At 52.0% G+C, this 15697-nt stretch overlaps 1 protein-coding gene across 1 annotated transcript in view; it reads left to right on the forward strand.

Moving 5' to 3' along the window:
• CELSR1 (cadherin EGF LAG seven-pass G-type receptor 1) overlaps positions 1-15697 on the forward strand; it is a 186531-nt gene that overhangs the window by 10780 nt on the left and 160054 nt on the right.

Genomic DNA, 15697 nt, shown 5'->3' on the forward strand with positions numbered 1-15697 from the left:
TTTTGAAACCCGATAGCAGAACCTGTTTAGGAACGGGATAGGTGGGTAGATGGGGGCTGGGACCCCTGGCAGGGGCCACCTTAGCTGGGGTGTGGCCTGTGGCCTGGTGCCACGGGGCTCATCCCTGCCAGCACTTGGATACAAACAGAAGTAGATTTTATCGTGCGGGTGCAGCATGTAGAAAATAATCCTGAGTTTGGCGTGATTTCTTCAGTTCACAGCCTTGGGGGAAATCGTTTTCTAAGTTTTTTCTTCTTTTCCTGTAACCTGAACGCACAGGTTCATATAAATGCCCCAAATTCCCTAGAATGAAATTCCTGAATGCTGGGAGGGACTGTAGTAAACGACCCCCCGCCTTTTTTTTTTTGAGACGGAGTTTCACTCTTGTTGCCCAGGCTGGAGTGCAATGGCGCGATCTCAGCTCACTGCAACCTCTGTCCCCCGAGTTCAAGTGATTCTCCTGCCTGAGCCTCCTGAGTAGCTGAGATGACAGGCATGCGCCAACACGCCCAGCTAATTTTGTATTTTTGGTAGAGATGGGGTTTCTCCATGTTGATCAGGCTGGTCTTGAACTCCCGACCTCAGGTGATCCACCCGCTTTGGCCTCCCAAAGTGTTGGGATTATAGGCATGAGCCACCGTGGCTGGTCATAAACGACCCTTTTTAATTCAGCGACCCAGCCTTCCTCTTGCTTGTTTTGGGAGGAAATGCAGGCGGAAGTTCAAGCTGTGAGGGTCCAGAGGCCAGTCTTGCATTAGTGGCTGCTCCTCGTGGAGGCCCCTGGGCTTCCCTCTCGTGTGGCCTGTGAGCCTGGGGCCTGGTAGGAGGTGTGGATTGTTTCTGGAATGAGCCAGAGAGGACCCTCGGAGGGGTGACGGGAGGGGGCTGCCTGCCAGGTGGAGGGCCCGGTGCCTTTACTTGGGGTACAAAGGGAGCCACGCAGAAGCACGGACAGCCCCCAGGAGCCGTTTTCGGTTCCTCCCGTACGTGCTAAGGGACTTAGCCCCGGGTGAAGGGATGGGCGTTTTTCAGGAAAACACCAGTGGCTGAATTCTTACGCTTTTGCTTCAGGTAAGGACTTGTGGATATCTTAGCAATCAGGTCCCCTTTTTGGGCGTGAACATTCCATAGCTGGGAAAAGCCCCACACCAGCCTTTTAGTGGTGTCATCCCTCTAGCGCCTGTTCTCTTGTCCTGGATAAAGGCCAGGGGCTCTTAAAAAACAAACAAAACACACACACACACACACACAGCGGGGGTGGGGGCCACTTTCAAGGTCATTGTGTGAGGTAACACCTTTCCTTCCAGCCGCCCAACACACCAACTTCACCCCTTCCAGTTGTCATGGGAAATGTGCAGGGCACAGGGGGTGTCCCTCAGAGCTGCGGGCCTTGTCTGGGGGCTTGAGCGTGTCCCAGGCACAAGGGGCTGGCCTGTAAGAGGGGAATCAGGTAGGCAAGGAAGCTGGCCCTGCTCTGATTGAGAAGTGGGCGCGGGGCGAGAGCACTGTTCCTGGCCCTCCTGAGTCTGTGTGCTTCCCACCACCCCAGTGCCTGTTTGGGCTGTGCCTGCATCATCTCAGTGAGATATTACAGGATCCCCATGGTAAGGGCAGAGAAACTGAGGCTAGAGAGCTTGTAGCAGCAGGAAGAGCCAGGCGCAGACTCTGGGGTCTGAGTGCTCTAATCGTGGTATTGACTACCACCTTCGGTCCCCTCTGTCTGCCAGTGGTGAGGCCCTGGGACACAAAGTTGGGGATTTCTGAGGACGGAAGCTCAGTGCAAGTGGCTGCATTGCCTGAAACAGGATGGCTGAGAGTTGCCTGCACATGGTGCCTGATTGCAGGGGTGGGCGACGGTAGCAGCCTGCTACAGGATTGTGGGAGGGGCTAAGGCTGAAGAAGGGGCTCCTGGGAGCCTTCTCTGGGTCCCTGTGGGGTCTCTTGTGGTAGAGCTGTCACAAGAAGCTGTGGAGTGCAGGACTGGTGGACACCAGGTGCAGGGAGGCAGGCATGTCGCTGGTCAGAGCTGGAGGCTCTATTTGGGGAGCCTGGGGAGGGAGATACCAGATAAGGAGCCTGCTGGGAGCAGGGGCTGACGCAAGCCTGTTGAGGGGCCTTCCGGCGCAGAGAAGCGGGATTCTACTGGCCAGGGAGCTGCCTTTCTCCTGCCCTCTCTTTTTCCCTCCCTCCCTCCCTCCCTCCCTCAAACTGTCCATCCACCCATCAAGATTTTTCTTTCTTTTAATTTAATTAATTTATTTATTTGAGACAGAGTCGCTCTGGAACGCAGGCTGGAGGGCAGTCGTGCGATCTCAACTCACTGCAAACACAGCCAGCTGATTTTTGTATTTTTAGTAGAGACAGGGTTTCACCACTTTGGCCAGGCTGGTCTCGAACTCCTGACCTCAGCTGATCCGCCTGCCTTGGCCTCCCAAAGCGCTGGGATTACAGGCATGAGCCACTGCACCAGGCTAAGATTTTTCTTTCTTAAAAGTCTGTTTTTATTCTCAGTTTTGTATCGTCTTTTAAATATTTTTTAGGATTTTTTTTTTCGTATCTAATCTAAATGACACTTGGTTAAAGTAAACTAACAGCAACTAATTCAAATAAAATCACATGCCCTGTTAGCATTCGGAGATAAGAATGCTCTTGCAGGGCAATAACCATTTGTCAGTGAGTTGATTGTTGCAGGGCGGTTTTCATCATCAGAATGAAGTTGTTCAGCTGCCCTGCAGTTCCACCGTCGGCCAAGGCCCCAGCGGCTGTCCTGTGATGTGTGGTGATGCCCAGCATGCGATGCAGGCCTGCTGAGCGAGTGTTCTCCTGGCATTGGAGACGGCCTGAGATTTCACCAGAGGTGAGGCCTGGGCTGTGCCCCACTCGCTGCCCTGTGCAGATTACCTGACACTAGGTCAGCCTGGCCCCTCTGGACCTCAGAAGGTAGAAGGCCATTGCCTGGGGCCCGTTCCCTGCTGCCTCTCACCCTTCTGTAGATTAGGGATTGGAAAAGCAGAGATCCAGCCTGGAGATCTGACTGTGATTTGGGAAACCTCCCTTTTCTTTTCCATGTGTGTCACAAGGAAAAAATGAGATATTATCCCATTTAAAAACTGTTATAAAAGATTTGCAAATTATATATATGATGAGGCATTAATATCCGGACCATATAAAGAACTCCTACAATTTAGCAACAAGAAAACAATGGAATTAAAAAATGAGCAAAGGGCTGGGCGCGGTGGCTCAAGCCTGTAATCCCAGCACTTTGGGAGGCCGAGACGGGCGGATCACGAGGTCAGGAGATCGAGACCATCCTGGCTAACACGGTGAAACCCCGTCTCTACTAAAAAATACAAAAAACTAGCCGGGCGACGTGGCGGGCGCCTGTAGTCCCAGCTACTCGGGAGGCTGAGGCAGGAGAATGGCATAAACCCAGCAGGCGGAGCTTGCAGTGAGCTGAGATCGTGCCACTGCACTCCAGCCTGGGCGACAGAACGAGACTCCGTCTCAAAAAAAAAAAATGAGCAAAGAACTTGAGTAGACATTTCTTCCAAAGATACAAATGGCCAATAAGCACCAAAAAAGATGCTCAGCATCATTAGTCAACAGGGAAATTCAAATCAAAACCGCAGGCATGGGGACTCCAGCTTATAATCCTGGCACTTTCGGAATCTGAGGCAGGAGGATTGCTTGAGCCCAGGAATTGGCAATTTCTACCAAAAGAATATACAAAATATAAAAAAATTAGCTGGGCTTGGTAGCATGGGCCTCTAGTCTCAGCTACACAAGAGGCTGAGGTGGGAGGTTCTCCTCAGCCTGTGAGGTGGAGGTTGCAGTGAGCTGAGATTGCATCACTGCACTCCAGTCTGGGCAACAGAGTCAGACCCTGTCTCACACATACACGCTCTTGCAGGGAAATAACCATTTGCCAGTGAGTTGACTGACACACACACAAAAAAACCCCAAACCTGCAAGGAGATACTACTGCATACCCATTAGGATGACTGTGGTCAAAAAAAAACTCAGAAAACACGTGTTGAAGGATGCATGGAAACTGGAACGCTTTTGCTCTTTTGGCGGGGTATAAAATGGTGCAGCTGCTAGGGAACACAGTATGGAGGTTCTGCAAAATATGAAAAATAGAACTACCATATGCTCCAGCGATCCCACTTCTGGGTATAACCTAATTGAAAACAAGATCTTTATTTTTATTTTTGTTTTTGAGATGGAGTCTCACTCTGTTGCCCAGGCTGGAGTGCAATGGTGCGATCTCGGCTCACTGCAGCCTCCACCTCCTGGGTTTAAGCAATTCTCCTGCCTCTGCCTCCCAAGCAGCTGGGATTACAGGCGTGTGCCGCCACACCTGGCTAATTATTATATTTTTAGTAGAGACGGGGTTTCTCCATGTTGGCCAGGATGGTCCCAAATTTCTGACCTCAGGTGACCTGCCTGCCTCAAGCCTCCCAAAGTGTTGGGATTACAGGCGTGAGCCACCACGCCCAGCCTGGCTGAAAATAAGATCTTTAAAGAGGTATTTGTACACCCATGTTCATAGCAGTGTTACTCACAGTAACCAAAAGGTGGAAGCACCCCAGATGTCCGTGGACAGATGAATGGATAAGCAACATGTGTGGTTCATTTGCACGGTGGAATACTACTCAGCCTGGAAAAGGACAGAAGTTCTGACACTTGCTTCAATGTGGATGAACCTTGAGGATATTAGGACATTATGCTAAGTGAAATGAGCAAGATGCGAAAGCACAAATTCTGTATGATTCCACTGAGGTTCCTAGAGGAGTCAAATTCATAGAGACAGGAAGTGGGTGCCAGGGGGTGGCGAGGGGACAGGAGTTGGTGTTTAATGGCGACAGAGTTTCACTTTGGGAATGTGAAAGGCTCTGGAGATGGAGGGTGGTGATGGTTGTATAACAGTGTGAACGTACTTCATGCCCCTAAACTGTGGGTGCATTTAAAAATGGTTACAGTGGGCCAGGTACCGTGGCTCATGCCTGTAATCCCAGCACTTTGGGAGGCCGAGGCAGGTGGATCACATGAGGTCAGGAGCTCGAGATCAGCCTGGCCAACCTGGTGAAACCCTGTCTCTACTAAAAATACAAAAAATTAGCCGGGCCTGATGACGGGTGCCTGTAATCCCGGCTACTCGGGAGGCTGAGGTAGGAGAATTGCTTGAACTGGGGAGGTGGAGGTTGCAGTGAGCTGAGATCGTGCCATTTTACTCTAGCCTGGGTGACAAGAGCAAGACTGTGTCTCAAAAAAAAAAAAAAAAAAAAAAAAAGTGGTTACCGTGTTAAGTTCCGTGTTATGTACATTTTATTACAAGAAAAAAATGCTAGAAGAACTAACGCAAACTGTTGCAGACACTCAGGTGTGGGAGGTGTGGGAGCAGGTGCCTGTGTCTGTAGTTCGGGGTGTGATTTCCCTGAGAGCTTGAGCACTGAGCGGGTTCCTTTGGTCCTGTCCTGGGGGTTGAGGCCATCCAGAGCCTCCTGCCGGGCTTGGGGCTCTTCTTCCTTCTGTGCCTTTTCTTGTGCTCTCAGCCTGTGTCTTGCCATCATAAATGGCAATAGGGGGCTGGGTGCAGTGGCCCATGCCTGGAATCCTAGCACTTTAGGAAGCTGAGGCGCGTGGATCACCTGAGGTCAGGAGTTGGAGACCAGCCTGGCCAACCTGATGAAACCCCATCTCTACTAAAAAAATACAAAAATTAGCTGGGTGTGGTAGCGGGCACCTATAATCCCACCTACTCGGGTGGGTAAGGCAGGAGAATCGCTTGAACCCAGGAGGTGGAGGTTGCCGGGAGCCGAGATTACGCCATTGCACTCCAGCCTGGGTGACAAGAGCGAAACTCTGTCTCAAAAAAAAAAAAGCAATGGGGTAGGTACTGAAATACAAATCTTGCACCTGGTATGTGGATGAAATCTCTGGTTATTTGACTGCATATTGACAGCCACACACACGAACATGTTCCCTGTTTTAGGAGCCCTGAGTGCAAGGAAGGCTCCGTGTTTCTGGAGGCACCTCTGCAGGGTCCAGTGTTTCCTGGTTTTTCTGCAGGTTCTGGGACCTTGCATCTCAGGGGCATGGGAGGGGGTCCCTGGGTATGTGGGTGTCTCAGGCATCTCCCAGCCCCGCCCGGGAAGGGAGACCAGCTGGGCATTCAGGCCTGATGCCCAGCCTCCACCTGGTTCCACCAACTCGGACAAGAGGTGAGCTGTGGTGGGCAACTGAGACCGATGCTCCCCGGGCCAACCCAGGGACTCCCAAATCCTAGCCCTGTGCTCTGTGCGGCCCAGTGCTGGCCCTCAGCCCCCTCTCTTCATGACCAAGCCTTGGGTCCAAAACCACCAGTACACGTGCTGGTTCAAGTGTGTTTGTATCGGCATTTGGATACATTGAAGCAATTTGGCTGGATCTCTGTCCTTGTTTGTTTCTACGGAGGTGAAATTCACAGAAAGTGAAGTTAACGGCCGGGCGCGGTGGCTCAAGCCTGTAATCCCAGCACTTTGGGAGGCCGAGACGGGCGGATCACGAGGTCAGGAGATCGAGACCATCCTGGCTAATACGGTGAAACCCCGTCTCTACTAAAAAATACAAAAAAAAAACTAGCCGGGCGAGGTGGCGGGCGCCTGTAGTCCCAGCTACTCGGGAGGCTGAGGCAGGAAAATGGCGTGAACCCGGGAGGCGGAGCTTGCAGTGAGCTGAGAACCGGCCACTGCACTCCAGCCTGGGCGGCAGAGCAAGACTCCGTCTCAGAAAAAAAAAAAAAAAAAAAAAAGAAAGTGAAGTTAACCATTTTAATGTGAGCCATTTTGTGGCATTTAGAACATCACTGTGGTGTGCAACACCCCCACCCGTCCAGTTCCAAAACATTTTCATTCCCCCCAAAGGAAAGCCCATACCCTCTGGCAGCCCCAACCCGTGAGCTTCTGTTTTGCGTCTGTCTTCTCCCCGGCCAACGTCATGCTTTCCGAGTCATGCGCAGTGCAGCATGTGTCAGTATTTTCTTGTCTTTATGTTGGTGGTTTTTTTTGTTTGTTTGTTTTTAATTTTTTGATATGGAGTCTCACTCTGTCACCCAGGCTGGAACCTAGGAGGCGGAAGTTGCAGTGAGCCGAGGTCCTGCCATTACACTCTGGCCTGGGCAATAAGAGTGAAACTCTGTCTCAATTAAAAAAAAAAAAAAAAAAAAAAAAAAAGGGACACCGTGGGAAGTGTGTAGTAAACAGAATATGGGGACACAGGGGATGGTGGGTGCTTTCAGATGACAGCACGCCCTCCCTTTCCCTCTGGGTCTCGATGCCAAGTGCCATAGCCATGGGAGTCGCCTCTTCAATGCAGCCCTTGCTTCTAAGCATGGAAAATTCTAACGTGTCATCACAAGTTTTCCAATTCTTCAAAGAGAAGAGAATGGAAAATATGAAGGTTTATTGTTCTGTGAGACTTCCTGTCCATCCTGCACGTGGCCGTCAGAGGTCAGGGGTGTGTCTGTGTGTGCAGGACAGGAAGCTCAGGGGCACCTCACTGTGGACAGAGGTACCAAGAGAAGATCTGGCCTGGGGCGCCGGGACGGTGCATACCAGCCACTGTGGTTCTGCCCTCCAGACACCGCCTTGTGCCCTGTGGAAGATGACAAGTACCAGATGGAGTCTGTTTTGGGGGGAAACCAGGCCGGGATGACCCCGTAGGCAGGAAACCGGTTGCTTTGGTGTTGGACGGCCGTCTGAGTCTCCAGTTTGGCCTGGGAAACCCATTGCGTTTACGGCAGGAATTCTCCGTTCCCTCCTGTTTTTCCTGTGGCTCCTCGGCCCAGCATTTTTTGCCAGAGCAAAGGCGAAGCAGTGGGAAAATGGGCCAAGCCTCTTCACGGACCATACTTGCCCCTGGCAACTCCGTGCTCTGCAGCTGGGGAAACTGAGGCAGTGGGGGATGGGGAGGTGGTTTTTATACCTCTGGGGAATGATCCATTGGGGCGAGAACCTGCCCCAGCCAGAGCCAGACCCTCTGGATTCTGCTCCAGAGTCACGAGCCTCAGGAAGTGGATGAGCCCAGCTCATCCCTTATAGGTGATAAGGGTCCCCTTGCTTTAAAACACAAAAAGGACGTCCCATGGCTTTGCCAACTGTGACATGGGTTTTGGTGGGGTTCTGGGCATGGGTCAGTGGGGGTCAGCTGCAGTGGGAAACGGGGAGGGAGTGTGAGGGGACAGCCCTCGGCCGTCTGCCTTCCTGCCAGTCCCCACCCCACAGTTTCCTGCCTGGCCCAACACAGGGTGTTGCTTGTGTCCTGAGAGAGTTGTGTGCCTGGGTGAGAAGTGGAGGGAATGGATTTTGTGGTCCGTTGGGCTGGAGGAGCAACATAACATGAGCTGGTCGAGGAAATTACCCAGGAGGTGTCAAGGTGGCAGAAAATGAGCTTTGAAAAGCATCTGGCTGGGTGTGGTGGCTCATGCTTCTAATCCCAGCACTTTGGGAGTCTGAGGCAGGAGGCTTGCTTGAGGCCAGGAGTTCAAGACCAGCCTGGGCAACATGGCGAGACCCTGTCTCTACAAAAAGTAATTAATTAAAAAAAAAAACAAAACCAAAAACTGGTGTGGTGGCAAGTGCCTGTAGTCCCAGTGACTCAGGAGGCTGAGGCGGGAGGATCACTTGAGCCCGGAAGTTTGAGGCTGAGTGAGCCATGATCACACCATTGCACGCCAGCCTGGGCGACAGAGTGAGGCCCCGTCTCAATAAAATAAGTTAAAAGCGTGTTCTTTCCTTCTGTTTACTTACAAGACAGCACCTGCATCATCATTGTCAGAGGGTGCGACCTCCCCGGGCTCTCTTGGCAGGGTTGGCCTATTCTTCTAGGGAGGGTGACCTTGGTGCCATCAGCAGCTGGTGACAGGTTACCCCGATTCACACTGCCAGGATTTCTGATTTCTGAGGGAAGCCTTGGTTACCTTTTGTTCTGAATTGTGGTACAGTTCACTGAACCTGAAATTCACTGTCTGAGGCATACGATTTAGTGGCATTTAGTACATTCACATGTTGTGCAGCCATCACCACTGTTTATTGCAGAATGTTTTCGTCATCCTGAAACTGTATACTGCTTTCTTTTGTTGTTGAGACACAGTCTCACTCTGTCGCCCAGGCTGGAATGCAGTGGCACAATCTTGGCTCACTACAACCTCTACTTCCCGGGTTCAAGCGATTTTCTTGCCTCAGCCTCCTGAGTAGCTGGAATTACAGGTGTGCGCCACCATGCCTGGCTAATTTTTGTATTTTCAGTAGAGACAGGGTTTCGCCATGTTGGCCAGGCTGCTCTCGAACTCCTGACCTCAGGTGATCTACCTGCTTCGGCCTCCCAAAATGCTGAGATTACAGGTCTGAGCCACTGTGCCTGGACTGTTTTTTGTATTTTTAGTAGAGATGGGGTTTCACCATATTGGCCAGGCTGGCCTTGAACTCCTGACCTCGGGTGATCTGCCTGCCTCAGCCTCCCAAAGTGCTGGGATGACAGGCATGAGCCACTGCGTCTAGCCTGAAATTATACACTTATTTTTTTTATTTTTTATTTTTTTTGAGACAGAGTCTCACTCTGTCACCCAGGCTGGAGTGCAGTGGTGCAATCTCGGCTCACTGCAAGCTCCGCCTCCCGGGTTCACACCATTCTGCTGCCTCAGCCTCTCGAGTAGCTGGGACTACAGGCACCCGCCACCACGCCCGGTTAATTTGTTTGTATTTTTAGTAGAGACGGGGTTTCACCTTCTTAGCCAGGATGGTCTCGATCTCCTGACCTCGTGATCCGCCCGCCTTGTCCTCCGAAAGTGCTGGGATTACAGGTGTGAGCCACTGCACCTGTCCTGAAATTGTACACTTCTAAAAGAACATTTTAAAATCAGATGATATTATTCAAACAGAATATTCAATATCATTTTGGGTTTCTTGTATTGATTTTTGGAAAGGTACTGTCAACTCACAAGACTTATCTGTGTCACTGAATGGTGGTTGGTAGTTTTCAGTGGAGAGGTGCTGGCAGGGAGGGAGACACCTGGCAGTGTGAGGAAGGGACTGAGGGGCAGGCTGCAGCCCAGGGTCCAGTACCTGCCTGTCTGCATGGGGACAGAGTGGGGATTCTGCCCAGTGGTGGTTCCCAGTGGCTTCAGGGTCTTGCCTTAATCCTTTCCCTCCCACCTGTAGGCTGGGACTAAAGTCACCAACTGGCCCAGTTTGCCTGGGACTGAGGGGTTTTGGGACATGGGACTTTCAGTTATAAAATGGGAAAGTCCTGGCTAAACCAGGCCAAGTTGGTCACCTCGGTGTCACCCCTGACTGTCCCTCTCCCATGATGCCTCTCACATGGCCGCCCTGGACTGCCCCTGAGCCCTGGGCCTGTGCCACTTCCACTGGGGCCTGTGGTTGGAGCCCTGAGGTTCTCCTGCCTCTGGAGGGGGTGCTGTCTTATCCATGAGTGTCCTCAGCCGCACTGACCAGGTGGTATTTCAGTATTTATTTAGCCTGCACTCCTGGCTCCTGACTGCAGTTCTGCTCCCCACTCCCCACCCTAGTCTCCCTGCCTCCCAGAGCTTCAGCCACAGCCCTGATAGCACCTGCTGTCAGACACCTGGCCCAGCCATGCGTTATGTCCTGAGAGCTTCTTCTGGGTTACCTGGGACTGCTGGGACTTACTTGCTCGTGAGATAAATGCTGTGTGGTGGAATCGACCTCAGTGTGTGGCCCCTGTGGCCTCGCTGCTTCTGCTTTGAGGATGTTTGTTGTTCATCCTGCCATGTGCTTGCCAGGTCAGCTCTGTGTATACCCCACCGCCTTCCCCAGCAGCCATCCGAGTGATATGTCCTCCTGTGAGCTGCTGGTACTGTCACCACACTGCTGGCTGGCTGCACACACCTGTGTTCTTGGGAGGTACTGGGACCCCATCAAATTGTGAGTGTGTTTCCAGAGAAGCAGGATTTAATACTTGACACAGAAAAATCTCATGCTCTGAGATTTTCTCTACACTTCCCTGCTTTTAAAACAAGGAATTTTGGCTGGATGTGGTGGCTCACACCTGTAATTCCAGCACTTAGGGAGGCCGAGGCGGGCAGATCACGAGGTCAGGAGTTCGAGACTAGACTGGCCAATATGGTGAAATCCTGTCTCTACTAAAAATACAAAAATTAGCTGCGTGTGTTAGTGCATGCCTGTAGTCCCAGCTGCTCGGGAGGCTGAGGCAGGAGAATGGCTTGAACCCAGGAGGCGGAGGTTGCAGTGAACCAAGATCGTGCCACGGCACTCCAGCCTGGGGGACAGAGTGAGACTCCATCTCTAAAGAAAGAAAGAAAGAAAGAATTTTATTAATCAGATGAACCAGTCAGTGTCCAGTCAGGAAAACAGAAGCCACTCTAGGTATTTCAAGCAGAAAGGGATTTAATACAGGGAATTGGAGCTGGAGGCACAAAAGGGGCCATTGGTTCCCTGCTGCCTCCCACCCACTACAGGGGCCTACTGAGAACCCACCCTCCTCCGATCCCAGGCAACTCCTCCATGAGTCCTGTGCACCTCACCAGCATGACAGGACCCTGAGAGGCTGTTCTCACTTCTGTCCCACTGCCACTGCCCAGCGCAGCATGGGTTCCTCCCTCCTTCTCATGAGCACAAATGCCTCCCTCTGTTAAGACCCCACAGATCAGGGCTTCCAGCCCCCTGCTTTGCAAAGAAGGGCACTGAAGGGCAACAATGGGACTGAGTACCAAGATAGTGTCTGGTGTCATTAATAACATCTGTACTAACCTGTCTGCTCAACGTGGCAAGGTAAAAAGAAAGACCCTAAAATCTTACCACCCAGGAATAATCATTTTTTTTTTTTTTTCTTTTGAGGCAGTGTTTCACCCTGTCACCAGACTGGAGTGCAATGGTGCGATCTCAGCCCACTGCAACCTCTGCTTCCTGGTTTCAAGCGATTCTCCTGCCTCAGCCTCCTAAGTAGCTGGGTTATAGGTACGTGCCACCACGCCTGGCTAATTTTTGTATTTTTAGTAGAGATGGGGTTTCACCATGCTGGCCAGGCCGGTCTTGAACTCCTGACTTCATAATCTGCCCGCCTTGGCCTCCCAAGAGTGCTAGGATTACAGGCGTGAACCACCGGGCCCAGCCTAATAATTTTGAATGTAGACTATCTTACCAGATATTTTCGTGTACCTGCTGTGGTTTGAATGTGTCCCCTGAAGTTCATGTATTAGAACCTTAATCCCCAGTGCAACAGTGTTGGGAGGTGAGGCCTAATGAGAGGGGATTAGATCATCAAGCTCTGCCCTCACGAATGGATTAGTGCTGTTATCTTGGGAGCGAGCTTGTTATAAAGCAAATTTGGGGCTGGGTGAGGTGGCTCATGCCTGTAAGCCCAGAACTTTGGGAAGCCTATGTGGGCAGATCGCTTGAGGTCAGGAATTTGAGACCAGCCTGGCCAACATGGTGAAACCCTGTCTCTACAAAAAGTACAAAAATTAGCCAGGTGTGGTGGCACGTGCCTGTAATCCCGGCTACTCGGGAGGGTGAGGCAGGAGAATCACTTGAACCCGGGAGGCGGAGGTTGTGGTGAGCTGAGATCGTGCCACTGCACTCCAGCCTGGGCAACAAGAGCGAAATTCCATCTCAAAAAAAAAAGAGGGAATCTGTCCCCTCTTGCTGGCTTGTTCTCTTGCCCTTTGCCTTCTGCCTGGGGGTAATACACAAAGCCCTCACCAGCTCCTTGACCTTGGAGTTCCCAGCCTCCAGAACTGTAAAAAACTTCCTTCCTTCCTTCCTTCCTTCCTTCCTTCCTTCCTTCCTTCCTTCCTTCCTTCCTTCCTTCCTTCCTTCCTTCCTTCCTCCCTCCCTCCCTCCCTCCCTCCCTCCCTCCCTCCCTCCCTCCCTCCCTCCCTCCCTCCTTCCTGTTTTTTAAAAATAAGTTACCCAGTCTATGGTATTCTGTTATAGCACCACAAAATGAACTAAGACAGTGTGTATTCACATGTTCATTTTTCCAAAACATCACTGTAGAAACATGGTTTGATGACTTGCTATTTTCAGTAAACTCTATTGTAGGCATATTAATGAATATGTGGCTCCATTATCCTTTTGAGTGACTGGATAGCATGTTTCTGTATGAGTGTGCTGAGATTTATTTAACTGTGTGCTGGGGTCAGTATTTTCTTTTTTTTTTTTGGAATGGAGTCTCACTCTGTTGCCAGGCTGGAGTGCAGTGGCATGATCTTGGCTCACTGCAACCTCCACCTACCCTAGGCAGGGTTCAAGTGTTTCTCCTGCCTCAGCCTCCCAAGTAGCTGAGACTACAGGCACGCACCACTACACCCAGCTAATTTTTGTATTTTTAGTAGAGATGGGGTTTCACCATATTGGCCGGGATGGTCTTGATCTCCTGACCTTGTGATTTGCCCGCCTTGGCCTCCCAAGGTGCTGGGATTACAGGATTGAGCCACTGCGCCCAGCCGTATTTTCTTTTTCTTTTTTTTTCTCTTGAGACAGAATCTCGCTGTGTCACCCAGACTGGAGTGCAGTGGCGCGATCTTGGGTCACTGCAACCCCTGCCACCTGGGCTCAAGCAATTCTTCTGTCTCAGCTTTCTGAGTAGCTGGGACTGCAGTCACCTGTCACCACGCTCGGTGTAGCTGGTACTACAGGCATCCACCACCATGCCTGGCTAATTTTTGTATTTTTAGTAGAGATGGATTTGGCATGTTGGCCAAGCTGGTCTGGAACTCCTGACCTCAGGTCATCCACCTGTCTCAGCCTCCCAAAGTGCTGGGATTACAGGCATCAGCCACTGTGCCTGGCCCTTGGTTTTTCTTTTCTTTCTTTTCTTTCTTTTTTTTTTTTTTTTTGAGACAGTCTCGCACTGTCTCCTGGGCTGGAGTGCAGCAGTAGGATCTCAGCTCACTGCAACCTTTGCCTCCCGGGTTCAAGTGATTCTTCTGCCTCAGCCTCCTGAGTAGCTGGGATTACAGGTGTGTGCCACCACGTCCAGCTAATTTTTTGTATTTTTAGTAGAGATGGGGTTTCAATATGTTAGCCAGGCTGGTCTCAAACTCCTGACCTCATGATCTGTCTCAGCCTCCCAAAGTGCTGGGATTACAGGCGTGAGCCACCACACCTGGCTGATTTTTCTGGAGTAACATTCTAGGAGTGGACCAGAGGGTGGGTGGGACCATTCTGAAGGTTTTTCATTCCTCCTTCTTTTTTTTGAGACAGAGTCCCACTCTGTCACCAGGCTGGAGTGCAGCAGTGTGATCTTGGCTCACTGCAACCTCCGCCTCCTGGGTTCAAGCGAATCCACTGTCTCAGCCTCCCGAGTAGCTGGGACTACAGGCACGCGCCACCTTGCCCGGCTAATTTTTTGTGTTTTAGCAGGGTGGGGTTTCACCATGTTGGCCAGGGTGGGCTGAATCTCCTGACCTCGTGATTCACCTGCCTCGGCCTCCCAAAGTGCTGGGATTACAGACGTGAGCTACCACACCTGACTCATTCCTACTTTCTTAACCCCAGTTGACTGTGCTGTGGATGCTGGTCAGTGCTGGAGATCTGCAGGACGGGCGGAATGTCCTAGTGTATCCTCCTGCCGGGGCTGCCATCCTACACTGGCTGCTGGGAGCTTGTTACACAGATAGGAGACTGCCAGGCTGGGAAGGCCCCAGTGACTTAGTCATCCCCCAGCCCTCCAGCAGTACTTACAAAGCCTCAGCCTCTGTGCCTTTGAGTCCCCAGCCCTGAGCACTGTGTGACTGAGGCCCATCCTATTGGCTGTGTCCTCCACCTGCAGCCCCGGGTGCCCTGCAGCTTGTGCACACCCACTCTGCATCAGGCTCAGCCCTCCCAGAACTGACCTCACCATGGAGACACAGACTGTCATGCTTTCCTGTTTTCTGTCTAAAGCCTTCATAGAGTTTAAGGTGAGCTTCTTTCCCTTTATCCTGATGAAACATGCGCAAACCTTCCTACCTGGGGGTCATGTGACTTGGAGCATCCACTCACAAGCTGGCCATTGTGATATGCACTGAGACTGCTGGGCTGTGGTCCCAGCTGTGCTGCTGACGGCTGTGCAGCTCTCTCCAGGAGGGCCCAGGTCGGGGGCCACGTGCCTGGCTGTGGGCTGGGAGTGATGGGCAGGACCGTGAGGTACCAGAGTCTGGCCAGAGGGCTCATCCACGGGTGGAATGGCTCCTGCCACCCATGCTGTGTCCCATGAGTGTCCCCGGGGGGTTGGCTCTGCTGGGACCCTGAGGGGGGTCCATGCTGCCACACAGCCTTTTCTCAGCCCAGGCCGAAGCTGAAGGGGTGATGTCTAGAAGGGGCTGGCCAGAGCTAGGCTGGTTGCCAGGGCCCAAGAGGACTGGGGTTTGGACAGAGCCACTTTTGTGGGGAGGCGTGGAGTTTGGAGCAGATGCCAGCAGCAAAGAGCACGTCTGGGGTGCTCATCCCCCAGGCCTGAGGGCTGGATTGACAGCGGGTGTGGACAGGCATCCCTGAGGGTGGGGAGGGGTGGGAGCGCCAGAGCTTTTCCCGCAGTGGCTTGTGCTTGCTGACTTGGGAATGACTCAGCGAGGCAGGACAGGGCTGGGCAGTTCCTTCAGAAACACCCCTCTTATTCCAGAGCCCAGCCATGAGCCTCGGCCCTGCAGCCCTGCCTCCCTCCGAGGAGGGAC

Source organism: Rhinopithecus roxellana, chromosome 13, assembly GCF_007565055.1.
Source record: "Rhinopithecus roxellana isolate Shanxi Qingling chromosome 13, ASM756505v1, whole genome shotgun sequence".
Lineage (NCBI taxonomy): Eukaryota > Metazoa > Chordata > Mammalia > Primates > Cercopithecidae > Rhinopithecus > Rhinopithecus roxellana.